Raw genomic sequence first — 13371 nt, 5'->3', positions numbered from 1 at the left:
CGCTGGACAGTGAAAGACGATCATGTGGCGCAAGAGTAAAGGTAAGTTTTCCCTCGCATTTTCATTATTTTGCAAGTATATCAGGTTTTGCCATTTATCAGAGGGGTCTAGAAATTTACAGATCTTTCTATAATAGCTTGACACCCTCTCTATTTATTGCAATTGTGCGTTAAGCGAGGGCACCCTCCTGAGTGTCAAAACAAGATCGCGGAAAATGATCGTTTCAACACGAAATATGACAACCTCATCAGCAGACACGCCTTTTTTGGCTGTCAATTCTTATATCTAGTTATTTTAGGCCTTCATTCACAGTTTAGGCTAAATGCGTCAGTATTTTTTCAGTTATCGTCGAAAAATCAAACTGTACAATTTATCTGGAGTTGCTCAAATTTAGCAAACAAACTGTCCATTGCGTTGTGATTTTACTGTCCAGGAGCTGACAGTTTGTAGTTTTAACCGTCATGTCATCAAACGTTATTCTAGAGATATTTGTTGTGAAGAAGATCGTTTTGTTGTAGATCTGCCTATACCTGGCGTATTTCGGATTATTTATTACGATTTTGTATGATCAAGCACGATTGTACACCAATATTGCAGTTTGTTCGACAGGGATTTAATGTAAAAAAAAACCCCAGCATGTACGATCAGAAAGAACAAATATACATCTACCCCAGGAATAACCAAGTCCTGGGCCCCGTTTCACAAAGCTCTCGTAAGCCTAAAATCTCGTAACTTTTCTTGTAGCATTCGTACTTACTATACTGTAACAATAACTTGCGATAGCGCTACGAGAGCTCTGTGAAACGGGGCCAAGGTTATTACAAAGTATGTACATTGTTCATACTATCATTCAGATATTAGCATTGCACATTCGGGTAAAGGACATCACTAAGCATCTGAAAACCAAGACACAGCTAACCAATGTTGAATGTGCGAAATCAAATACAATATGACTTCCTTTGTTCCAACCGTTGGCACCAGCGGTATGGACAAGTCAATGGCTGTTGTTAAAGCAGAAATCCAAATGACAGACGAGCAGCAGCCAGACCAGCTACAACTCCAACCACAAAGGGCCAGGAGAGCTGCAGTCAGGCACTCCTGGGTGCGGCCATGGCTCAGAGAGGAGACGGGATAACAGTTTGGACAGTTCTCCAGCCTCGTAGACACCCATTTGAAAACAACACAAGGTTAACACCACAGCTCTTCGATGAAGTCCTGCTGATGGTGGCCCCATCAATCGATTGGGAAGTCACCCGTTTCAGGCAACCTCTTTCACTGAAACTGGCAGTCACACATAGGCAGCTTGAGGCGGAAGACAACTATGGGTCCCTTGCAGGTGTGGAGTGTCCACCATCTCAGAGATGGTTCCAGAAGTGTGACAGGCAATTGTGTCTAGCCTACCTGTGACCCCTGAAGCCTGGACAGCCGTAGCTAACCAGTTTGAACAGAGATGGATATATCCCACGCCATTGGGGCCCTGGATGGCGAACACATTGCTATCAAGAAGCCACCTCAAACTTTCAGTCAATTACAAGGGCGTCTTTTCGTCACTCCTAGCTCTGATGGATGCATATTACAAGTTTGTGTGGATCGAGCTTGGTACTACCTCATGAAGCCACACAGCAGAATGATGTCCAGGAAGGAGAGGACTCTCAAGAGGGAGGATAATCGTTATGATCCTGGCCAATAGATTCAGGTGTCTCCTCATGACTCTAGGGCAGAAGCCCAAAACTGTGAAGGATATAGTGGAGGCGGCAGTGGTTCTGCACAACCTATTGAGGCTGAGGCATCCAGGCATTCCAGCACAATACGTGGGCCATGAGGATGAAAACCACCATGGCATCCCAGGCGCATGGAGGACCAAGTGGACTGGCTAGTTGTGTCCACTTGCACAAACCTCCTGCACCTCGCAGCAACATCAGCTAGAGTAAATGCTGTGGATCAGAGGGAACTCCTAAAGGCGTAGTAATTCTGATTTTCAGTACATATATGGGCGCAAGAACTCGTAACAGATCGTGAGCTTCCGTGAAAAATACTCGTATCTACTCGCATTTACTCGTATCTGCTCGTGAGTCATTCGTGTCAGGTCGTGACCAGTGGGACCAGGCAGAGCGTCACAGATCGTGGCAGATCGCAACACATCTCAACAGAGCGTGGTGTTTGTCTTGTCCACGATTGATTTCGACCACTACGATTTCTAAGCACGATTAGATGGGATATGTTATGATGCAATACTATCTATATGATCACGATTGACAATAAAATTGTGTTGATCGTAGAATTTGTTTTAGCCGTCCTAAATTGTTCTACGATCAACACAAATTGCCACGACTGACCTCAAGATGTAATAAGATTTGATAGGATTGCCACGATTAGTCCACAATTAAGACCACGATTTCAATCGTTATAGTGTGAACATTGCATTTAGGGGATCCATCACAACAACTACCGTTTCCATTGCCAAGTCTGTGGAAATATTGGTATCAACAACTGTGGAATTTCGACAGTTCATGATCAAATCCATGCAACTACATGAACAGTTACTTCAACGTAAACATTCAACGCAATGGACAGTTTCAACACAACTCCATATAAAATGTACAGTTTGATATGTCGACGATAACAGAAGAAATACTGATGCATTAATGCCTTAACTCTGAATGAAGACCTAAAATAACTATTTCTAAGAAAAAGTCGTGTCTGCTGATGAGGTTGTCATATTTCGTGTTGAAACGATCATTTTCCGCGATCTTGTTTCGACGCTCAGGAGGGTGCCCTCGCTTAAAGCACAATTACAATAAATAGAGAGGGTATCAAGCTATTATAGAAAGATCTGTAAATTTCTAGTCCCCTCTGATAAATGGCAAAACCTGATATACTTGCAAAATAATGAAATGCGAGGGAAAACTTACCATTACTCTTGCGCCACATGTTCGTCTTTCACTGTTCAGCGAGGAAATGGAGTTGCTTTTGGGACAACTCCAACAACAAATTGGGATGATACTGAGAACCCAATTGGTGGTACCTGTGTTGTCTCAATGGTGTGGAAGTCAGAGATGACACGTGGATGGGCTTCGGTACCTTTTATTCTGGTTCTGGACACGCCACGAGGGTTTACACTGATTGCATATAAAAGCGAGACGGGCATTATCACGTGAAATATACATTATAAATTTGGAGCAATAGCGAAACGAAATAATATCAACATATTATAGTACGCATGACACACGAGTGCTGGAAAGGCAAGGTGAGTGTTGCCCTGAACAAACATGCATGGAGTAAGTGAGTGAGTGAGTTTAGTTTTAGGCCGCACTAGGCAATATTCCAGCTATATGGCGACGGTTTGTAAATAATCAAGTCTGGACCAGACAATCCAGTAATCAACAGCATGAGCATCGATCTGCGCAACTTGGAACCGATGACATGTGTCAACCAAGTCAGCGAGCCTGACCACCCAATTAGGCGCCTCTTACGACAAGCATGGGTTACTGATGATCAATATTGTAACCCGTACAGTCACGGGTAAACATGCATGGAAACATTTCGAAAACTGCCTTGCTAAGTCTGGAATGCTGTATCCAATCACAAAACTATTGAGCAAGATTCGTAATACACTCAAATCTGCATTGAAAGTGCATGCTCGACTGTATCGTTAAGTTCTGAAATGTAGACCCCAAAGGCTGGAGTTGCAGGAATATTGCTCGACAAAAAGAACGTTCACTGGTAGAACGTTGGAGTTATTCCTCTTGTCTTACAGTCTTCTTGATATGAGGCACATGAAACAGCGTAACTGACTGGTGTTTTATGTTGACGAATGTTATATCACCGCTTATTTAGTTTAAATACAAACTATGAGCTGATGTTCTATTTGACATAAGGGATCAGGTATTTAATATTCTGGGGTGCATCCGTGGGGTCACTGGGATCCTTTGCTGGAAATTCGTTCAGAAAAAGATCTGACAATCAATTTGTCCTCATCTTTGATATGGTGGAGAGGCCAAGAATGTTTAATGGGTTTATTTAACAAACTGCTCAAGCGTCTCTAAACGATTGCTTTTGCATGATCAATTTACAAGAAGGCATTCCGAATGTCAATCAATAAGTCCAGGTGCTAAAGCTCCTCTAGTGATGTGGTAGAAGTATTAGATGTACTCATGAAGATGTAAATGTGAATGTTTTCATCTATCTAGCTATCTAGCTATCTGGACCCGTGAAGGTCCGGGTTAGAATATTGATCTTCAGTAACCCATGCTTGCCGTAAGAGGCGACTAACGGGATCGGTTCACACATGTCATCAGTTCCCATTTGCGCAGATCGATGCTCATGCTGTTGATCATTAGATTGTCTGGTCCAGACTGGATTATTTACAGACCGCCGCCATATAGCTGGAATATTGCTGAGTGCGGCGTAAAACTAAACTCACTCACTATCTATATGGAAAAACGTATATAGCGCTATATCCAGAATAAACTGCCCTGCAGCGCTTGAGACTCTGACGGAAAGTTAGTTGTTGTATGCTTCACAGAAGTAGTCATTTTTAGCTGTGATTTGAATGAGTCCAGGTCGTGGTTTGATCTCAAATGTTGTGGGAGTTCAATCCACAAATTTGGTCCGGCAATTTGAAAACAACGGCTGGTGATGTGCCACTGCAGGTGGCTGAAGGTGAAACAGGTGAGAGGATCGAAGAGATCTGACAGGTTGCTATCTGCATGCATGGTTATAATGTGAATGTTTTCACCTCAGCAAAGCAATAGTTTAGATGGCTGTTGGGACATCAGTGTTTGTCATACACGTGTGTATATTGCGCGATACACAAATAAATATACGCAAGGCATAGCAGTTAGCTTCGACATAATAACTGCTTTTCGAAATACAGTCGAGCACCGTTGTCTCGATATTCATGGGACCAAGAAAATATATCGAGTTATCCGAACTTCGAGACATCCGACCGGGGCATATTATCACATATAACTATGAAAGAAAACAAAACAAAAAGTAGATTTCATGTATATTTATTTGTATATACATGTTTACTCAGAGGGATCGCGATCGAACACGATACAGATCATGTTACAGTGTTTATCTTGAATGATACAAAAGTTCTTCGTCTCAATCTTGCTTACTGTCAGCTTTCTCTGTTTAGGGGCGGTGGGGTAACCTAGTAGTTAAAGCGTTAGCTCGTCACGCCGAAGACCCGGGTTCGAATCCCCACATGGGTACAATGTGTGAAGCCCATTTTCTGGTGTTCCCCGCCGTGATGTTGCTGGGATATTGCTAAAAGCGGCGTAAAGCCAAACTCAGTCAGTCAGGCTTTCCAGTAACAATTATCATTCTTTAATTACTGGAACAGTTTGAGGATAACATGTCACTTATGAATCTGTTTTTCACATTATATAACCATCCATATATTCTACGAAAACTGACTTAACACAGGTTCACACCTAAGAATATATTAAGACAACAAATATCATTCTTTACTATAACAGTTTGAGGAAAACATGTCACTTATCGATCTGTATTCACATTGTTTAACCATCAATATATTGAACCAAAAGTGTGACAGGTTCACACAAGAATATATTAAGAAATAGGCTTATTAAAGATCCTCTTTAAAGTTTTGTTTTTCTTTGCTGTAATAAAATGTTCTTTCCTGAAAGACTTACCATTGCTTGAAAGATTGTTACGGAAAAGATAAACATCAACTGAAATTACATTATGAGAAAATTAATGCTCCCTGACAACATTTGCACTTTACAAGTTTTAAATGTTCCAACATTCAAATGCAATCGTAAAACAGTTTTTGCAATATTGTACATATAAATGCTTAAGTAGTGTTACTTCAGTATACTAGCACAAACTTACTACTGTTTTCTTTTCATATTATGTAACGTGATCCTGTTTTCTAACTGAAGCCAGAAAATGATGGATTTGAATTGAAATTGCTGTTATTAGTCGTAATATCTATGGACATAAGCATTGAAGATGTGGTGCTCCAGTTATTTGTGATTGTGTTATCTTGTGACATTTTCATATAATGTCACTGGCCGAACAACCGTTGTCACATCCTTATGTTGAGTTAAACTGAAAAATTAGAATGTAATTGTGTTTTCAAAATTGTAATATCACTGCTCGAAAGGAAACGTGGACTGTTTTGGTGAACTGGTGACAAGTATAACCTTCTACATCTATACTGACATCGTTGTTGAGGACGATCTCTTCGGTGTTGAGTCTTAAATGTTCACAAATATATACAAGATGTATGAAATGTAATCACAGAAAGATTGTTAGCAACCCCAAAAAATATGTGAAATTTAATTGGCGCTGATACTTGCTCATCTGGGAACAATTTTGTTGTCTCCCCGTTGTTCTGAACTGCCATAAAACCTTGCATTGTAGACTTTACCTGGTCAGTCTACATTGCAGTCAGTGATAATGTACTAGTGGAGGACCAACCCTACTGCTCAGGGAGACACCGTGAGCCAAGCACGCACTGTTATGGGTATACGTTTACAATCAATTGCACCTGAACAGTTGGGGATCCTCATGTTTCCAGGAAGCGGTCAGTGACATATTTCAGCTCATCCTTTGGAAATTTCACTCCAACGCCGAAGATCATCACATATACCACCTGTGCGAAAACATTATTGTGGTTCTTCGCACAATGCCTCATAAACGTTTATCTTGTCATGTGAAAACTCACACGATCTCTGAATGAAATGAACCATGTCAAATTACAGATACACAACGACAGCTACACAGAAGTACCCTCGGGCTACCTGCTACAGGAGAGCGCCAGAGCAGGCAACCCTAGAAGCCTACTGGCGCCCGGGCTGCGTGAGCTGACAGCGCAACGCGAATCACAGACTGCGTGAACTAAGAGAGTGTGTAGGGATGGTATAGGCTCAAGTTTAGGCATGCCGATCCCCATTCTCTATAAACCACAGAACACAATGTTTATTGAACATACAAGGTGAACGACAAACACTGATACTTGGAAGCTTCAAGTCTGGCGAGACTTCGCGATCCGACCTGTGTGCTGAGCAAAGCTAGGGTCCCAGGGAGGACAGTCCATCCAGGTCCTGAGCCTGCACATCTTGAAGACTCCTTACAGACGCAAGGGAAGAAATACAGAATTACATAGGGGCTGTGACAGGAGTTGGTTCTTGGCTATGAAATCCATGAGAAGATCCAAACGAACACCGCCATGAGCCTTCCTCTCAAATTTGACCTGTGTGGCATCAGTGGCGTAAATCTCAGATGATCGAGCCGATGCTGCTAAGGCCAAAAGGAACACCGAGTTCATCGTAAGATGACGGCGAGTAGCATCTTCAAGTGGTTCGAATGGTTCACCTGCCAAGTAGGTGATAACTGCCAAGATGGAGGCCGAAACCTGTCTACCTGGTCTTCCTGACGGAACTTGTTGAGGATAGCTTTAAGCTCAGCGGCCCTCATAAGAGAGGTGCCAGCTTTAGAGAACACAGAACCCACGGGAGAGAGAGGTGGGTGATCGTGGTGGCTTTGAAATTTCTTTTGTTCAGGAGAAAAAGAGGAAGTCTGCAACTTGAGCAACCGAAGCCGAGGAGGCAACGATCTGCCGAGACTGACAGTAAGTAAAAAATGAAGCCCACTGCTTGTCATAGAGCGTCATAGTGCAAGTCCTATGTGGAATGGAAACTTCTTTTAATATGAGGCATACGTGCAGAGCAAACCAATCTGGCCCTGGGTGAAGTATCCTCGTGTGCGGGTTCCACAGAAGATCCACTCGATCTGGCAGAGGTAGAGGTGGACCGCTTGTCAGTTCTGTTAGCGCCACAAACCACTGGAAGCGCAGGCCAGAGTGGCTCTACCAGACGCAGTCGAAGAAAATTGGTGGACTGAATCATCTCCACTACTTTCAGCATGAGACCTAGGGGAGGAAATGCGTAAGCATCCAACCCTTCCCAGCTGACTGCAAGAGCGTCCAGATCCCACGCCAGAGGGTCCGAGACTGGAGTGATGAACGTCTCTAGCTGCTTGTTGTGCCAGATCTATGATGGGTCGACCATCTCGATCTGGTCGAGAGAGGGCGTCTGCCAGAACGTTGGTTACACCTGGGATGTGACGCGGTTTCAGGTGGATTCTGAACACGTCCGCGGTAGCGAATAGATGGAAGATCAGGGTCAGTAGATACGCCGACCTCATTGAGCCCTGTTTGTTGATGACTGCCGCAAACTGTCGCACTGTCGGTTGCGACCATCACTTGCTTGTCTGCCAACTGAAGTTTCAAACGATCTAAAGCTAGGATCACTGCTAGAAACTCCAGGTTGTTGATGTGAAGACCTTGTTGTTCTACCGACCACAACCTGGCTGATGTCGCCCGTCCAAATGAGCACCACACCCTTGGAAGGATCCGTCCACGAAAAGATGGTGAGTAGTGTCGAATGGCGTCAGGAGACGCCGCTTAGGACATTCGATGTTTAGGGCCACCATTCTAGGTACTGGTGGAGATCTGAACGAAAACGTCCTTTGGCTCTGACCCACGGAGTCAGAAACCTCTGAAGTGGTCTGAGCATCAGGCGTCCTCGGGACGTCAGATCCTCAGCAGAGGTGAGAAAGCGTATTAGGCGTTGCCACTCTCTCAACCTAAAGGAGGTGCGAAGAACTTGCTGGATCAGGGGTTGGTAGGCATGAAACCTCTCAAGTGGAACTAACAGACGATCGAGGTCCGTCCGGAAGTGACCACCGTTGAAGACGAGTGACTGGAACGGAGTGAGGTCCGACTTGTCCAAGTTGACGAGCCATCACAGTCAATGAAAAAGGCTGATGACAAAGTCTCTGTCTGACAAGCAGCCGTGAACAAAGTCGCGCCACAAATCCGTCGTTGAGGTACATATCCAAGAGGATGCTGACCTCGTGCATATAGCGCCTTACGGATTGCGTCACCCTGAAAAAATATACAGGACCTGACAGATTCCGAATAGCAGCACCTTCCACTAGTAGTGCCGTCCTTGAAAAATGAATCTCAGGAATTTGCGATGTGGTGGGAAGATCGGAATGTGCAGGTAGGCATCCTGAAGGTCTAAGGAGAACATGAAGTCGCCCTTCTGCACCAAAATTCTCAGCTGAGGCAGCGTGAGAAACCTGAAGTACAGCGAGTTGTCCACGTACATGGCAGCACCTTCCACTGGTAGTGGCGTCCTTGACCAGGCCTGGCGCTGATGTGAAAGCTGGCGCCGCTCCGACGACTAGCACCGATCCCAAGCCTGACGCTGATCCGAAGGCGTGAGTCTCGACTGTTGTTGCTGGCGCTTTTGACCACCCTGAGGTAGGCTATAAACTCCTGATCCGCACTCAGGGCACTTATCCACCTTGGTGCACCTTGTGGATCCTTTCCACTCTTAGGGGAGAGGACAGCTGTCACACTTGGTGGTAAACACCAACTGTGCCTCCGACTCTGAAGGCTCAAGCAGCAGGTCCGCCATCTTGACTAAGCACCCAGCACTGGTCTGACGACTGGTAAAACAAACTGATCAAAATATACGCAATGACAGAAAACACGAAATCAATGCCAAACTATATATATGTTGTGTAACAATCAAATAGTGAAACACAACCTCAATGAATTAGGCTTTGAAAGAGTAAACACTGAAACAATATCAGAGACAATCGTAATACAACCTCTCAGCGAAAAGCTTTGAATAAGAAATGATGAGTTTCCGCTAATGCGCAGTGCACACAAATGATAGAAGCTACAAGTGATAACACTTGTTATTCAGTGGAACATAGAACATATATTGCTTGAACTAGAAGGAAAATGTATTGGCTGTGAAGCAGAGTAAGTTAAAATATATACTTTTACTTATGTCCACTTACACCATAATTACTCACGTAAGCAAATGCGTTCATATGCCACTGAAAGTAAATTACTTATGTAAGTATAAATACATACGTGAATAAACGTGTCCATGTGAATTGGGCTTAAATTAAATAATTCCATATCACAATAACTTTTGCCTCCTGGTATATATTAAGAGCGTTAATATCACATTCATTATGATGATTGACATCATCCAGCAGTCCTGGAGCTATATGATTCAACGCTCCCAGATCAGTTGAAAGGGGGTAAAATTACTTCTCACCAGGCCCCTAGCTGAAAGTGTTATATTTAGGACTTACACAATATTTATATCTGCCAAATGCACCCCAATTACACGTATATCCACAGCAGCCTGTCATGGCTTTTAAGTAAAATATGTATGCTTCAGACGCCGTGTAAGACCGCATACATATATACTTGATAGGCTTAGCTATGGCAGCTTCTGTTGAAGATGAATGTTATGATTATATGCTCCAACTACCCCAGTGTCAGAACATGGTATTTTCCTAATTATAGCCTTACCAGCATTCGAACCATGTTAATTGGCAGAAATACTGGAAGTGTACATGTCTTAAGTTTGTTAATCACTGGATTGTCTGGTCCAGACTCGATTATTAACAGACCACCGCCATATAGCTGGAATATTGCTGCGTGTGGCGTAAAACTAAACTCACTCACTCAGAATAACACTAAATGACTGTTTTCTCACCAGAACGTACGTTCGTCCACCATGACCTGCATCGCATGCTACTGCTCTGTCGGAAGGATTGAGATCCTTGTTGAAATCCACTCCAAACTTCTGGTTGAGGTATTGAATACACATTGATGTGTCCGCCACGTCCAGCCCATTGTATGTTAGATAGGAAATTTGCCTTTTGATGAACGCACCCTCTCATGGACCATCTGTGTGAAGGATTGCAGAACAAGTTTAAAAAAATACATTTTAGTGACGTCGGACTTGGATAGTGAGGACATTTGAAACATACGTCGAAAGAAGGATCTATCCGTTTAGATGTCACATTCATTCTATGATATTCTGTGTGGAAGATGAAAGGTCAAATTTAGAGCCAGAATGAACATTTGTATTTTTAATCATTGGATTGATAGGAAATCTAAAAGAAACGAAAATGTCACAGATGACAAGAGGGTGACATTTTTCCTTCAGTTGATCCATCATATTCCTATATTTTACTAAGTTAATATCCATGAACAAAATAGTCTTTATATCACTCATTGTCCTCCTGTGGTGGTACGTCAGTCCCGAAACATTCAAGGTAAATAAAACGTTTTAAAATGCAGTATTTTTGTGTTTATAAGTTATGGCTAAATTTACCTACAATCACCAGCGGCTGAGGGATGATATGAATCCGCCTAGGGTCCATGCAGGTAGCTAAAGTACTATACGTCCCCATGGTATCTAGTAATTGTGATCTACCTTCAGTTGCTGGTGATCTATAGCCCGTTTTATATTGTATTGTCTTGCATCACAGTATAAGTTTTTGGTTACATGCCAGTTATATATCTCTATCTGTGATACATTAGTAGTTTTACTGTTCTTCGTAAATAGTTTTATAGCTTCTAATATTATTGATCTTTAATGATAACTAATTGTTCTCGTCACGATATGGCTGAAATATTGCCGATGTGACGATAAATATTAACTCACTCACTCACTCACTCACACTTTATGTCTCTCATTACAAAACTGTGGTGAGCAAAGAAGTGAAAATGTTTAACATTGGAACTTCATCTCAGTTCCTTGCCCAAGTTTGGGAATATTCAGACATGTTCACTCTTTGACTTAGTTGCTGTGTGACCCAGTGCAATTTTCGCTCACCTCACCTCACATGCAATTTCTAAATGGGAAAAGAGAAAAAGACTATCAACCAATTCTCTCCGTTCCTTCAGCGGACGATTAATCTTAAAGTAATAATTGTAGGAGAAAATTTATATCTTTTGAAAATACCACAAAAATATCAAGATTCTTTCTCGAATACCACACAGAATAGCAAGATTGACAATGATTTCTTACATTCCTCTATGGTTGTTGCAAAAGACAAATCATGATATATCGTATAATAACTATTACTAACAGCGACATGAAACAACCCTCCCTCCCTCTCACCTACCTGGTAGGGTATCGCTATACGGTGACAAGCTGGGGCAATAAACACCTCTACTGATCTGATGAAGGATCACTGTATCTCGTGGATAATTCTTTGCCTTTGGCCCTCTGCACAATAACATAATAGATCAATGTACTGCATTTGGTTGGATTTTTAATTTGTTTTCAGATATCATTTACATATACTAAGCAGAAAATAAACGTCAGTTTGGAAATTTCCTCCGCAGAAACAGATAACTGTAAACTCATTTAATGTTTTGATTGACGTATATTTTGACATCTCCAACTGTACCTGAACAAAGACATTCCTTCCCAAACTCAGAATGGAACCCAGGAAATGGTCTCAAAAACGCAACCTGATCTCGGACATGGTACGGTGTTTTTCCATGTTTTTCATGCAACTCATGTTGCACGTGCTGTTCACAAGGACCAGTCACATTACAACGTCAGCAGGATGCCGCGACTCACGACAGCTCAAAGGAACCAGGCACCTCCGACAGCATACAACATTTTTTGTGATGTGTCCATGGCGTTAAATCCCTTCATGAAAGTCTCCATTGCTGGTGATCTGTTAGCTGAATGTGCAAGTCGCTGTCGAAATGCTCATGCAAAAACACCCATCCCGACAACAGACAATTCTAGGTCAGGCTGAAAAGGGGAACAAGTGCTGAGCAACAAATCTCAATTAGTAGTATGGAATGTGCAGGCAGAAAACTGGTAGCGGAGAACGGGAGATATATTTGTGAGAAGTGTGTTATTCATAACTTTGAAACGGAAACGTCGCGATATAATAAATGTAAATCCTCTAGATATATAAACTCTGTCTACAGTTAAAATTGTTGCAGTTGTCAAGAGCTGGCAAAATGTGAAGGAACATTCATCGTTTCATTTTACGCTTACTTGCGTCTCATGTTCCAGTCACATATACCTGCTTGTCAAGACAGCTTAAACGCCATGACCAAGACTTCACTTGAGCCACCAGACAAAAAGTGGTCTTCAGTAAACCATGCTTGTCACCCGTGAAGATTCGGGTTAGAATTGGTCATCGTGACTAACGGCATCGGGAGGTCAGGCTCATCGTATGCCAACTGCGTAGATCGATGCTCATGTTGTTGATCACTGGATTGTCTGGTCCAGTGTCGATTATTTACTGATCGCAGCCATATAGCTGGAATACTGCTGAGTGCGGCGTAAAACTAAACTCACTCACTCTCCCATGCGTGTCGTAAGAGGCGACTAAAGGGATTGGATATTCAAGCTTGCTGACCTGGTCGAAACGCCTCATTGTATCCCAATAGCTTAGATTTACAGACCAACGCCATATAGCTGAAATATTCCTGAATGCGGCGTTAAAAAAACAAACAAACAACTTAACCGCAGACTGGTCAGA

General features: G+C 42.7%; 1 long non-coding RNA gene across 1 annotated transcript; it reads right to left on the bottom strand.

The window, feature by feature from the left end:
• Nucleotides 1-1191: 1191 nt before the first annotated feature.
• On the bottom strand, nucleotides 1192-12599 carry LOC124276101. Its single transcript, XR_006898411.1, has 3 exons — nucleotides 12473-12599; nucleotides 9148-9157; nucleotides 1192-1202 (listed from the first exon to the last, which is right to left on the bottom strand). It is a non-coding gene; the product is annotated as an uncharacterized LOC124276101 (long non-coding RNA).
• Nucleotides 12600-13371: the final 772 nt, after the last annotated feature.

This window comes from Haliotis rubra, unplaced genomic scaffold, assembly GCF_003918875.1.
Source record: "Haliotis rubra isolate DU_JTF1 unplaced genomic scaffold, ASM391887v1 Scf2057, whole genome shotgun sequence".
Lineage (NCBI taxonomy): Eukaryota > Metazoa > Mollusca > Gastropoda > Lepetellida > Haliotidae > Haliotis > Haliotis rubra.
The sequence above is the reverse complement of the archived record's forward strand: the minus strand, read 5'-3'. Positions and strand labels throughout refer to the sequence as shown.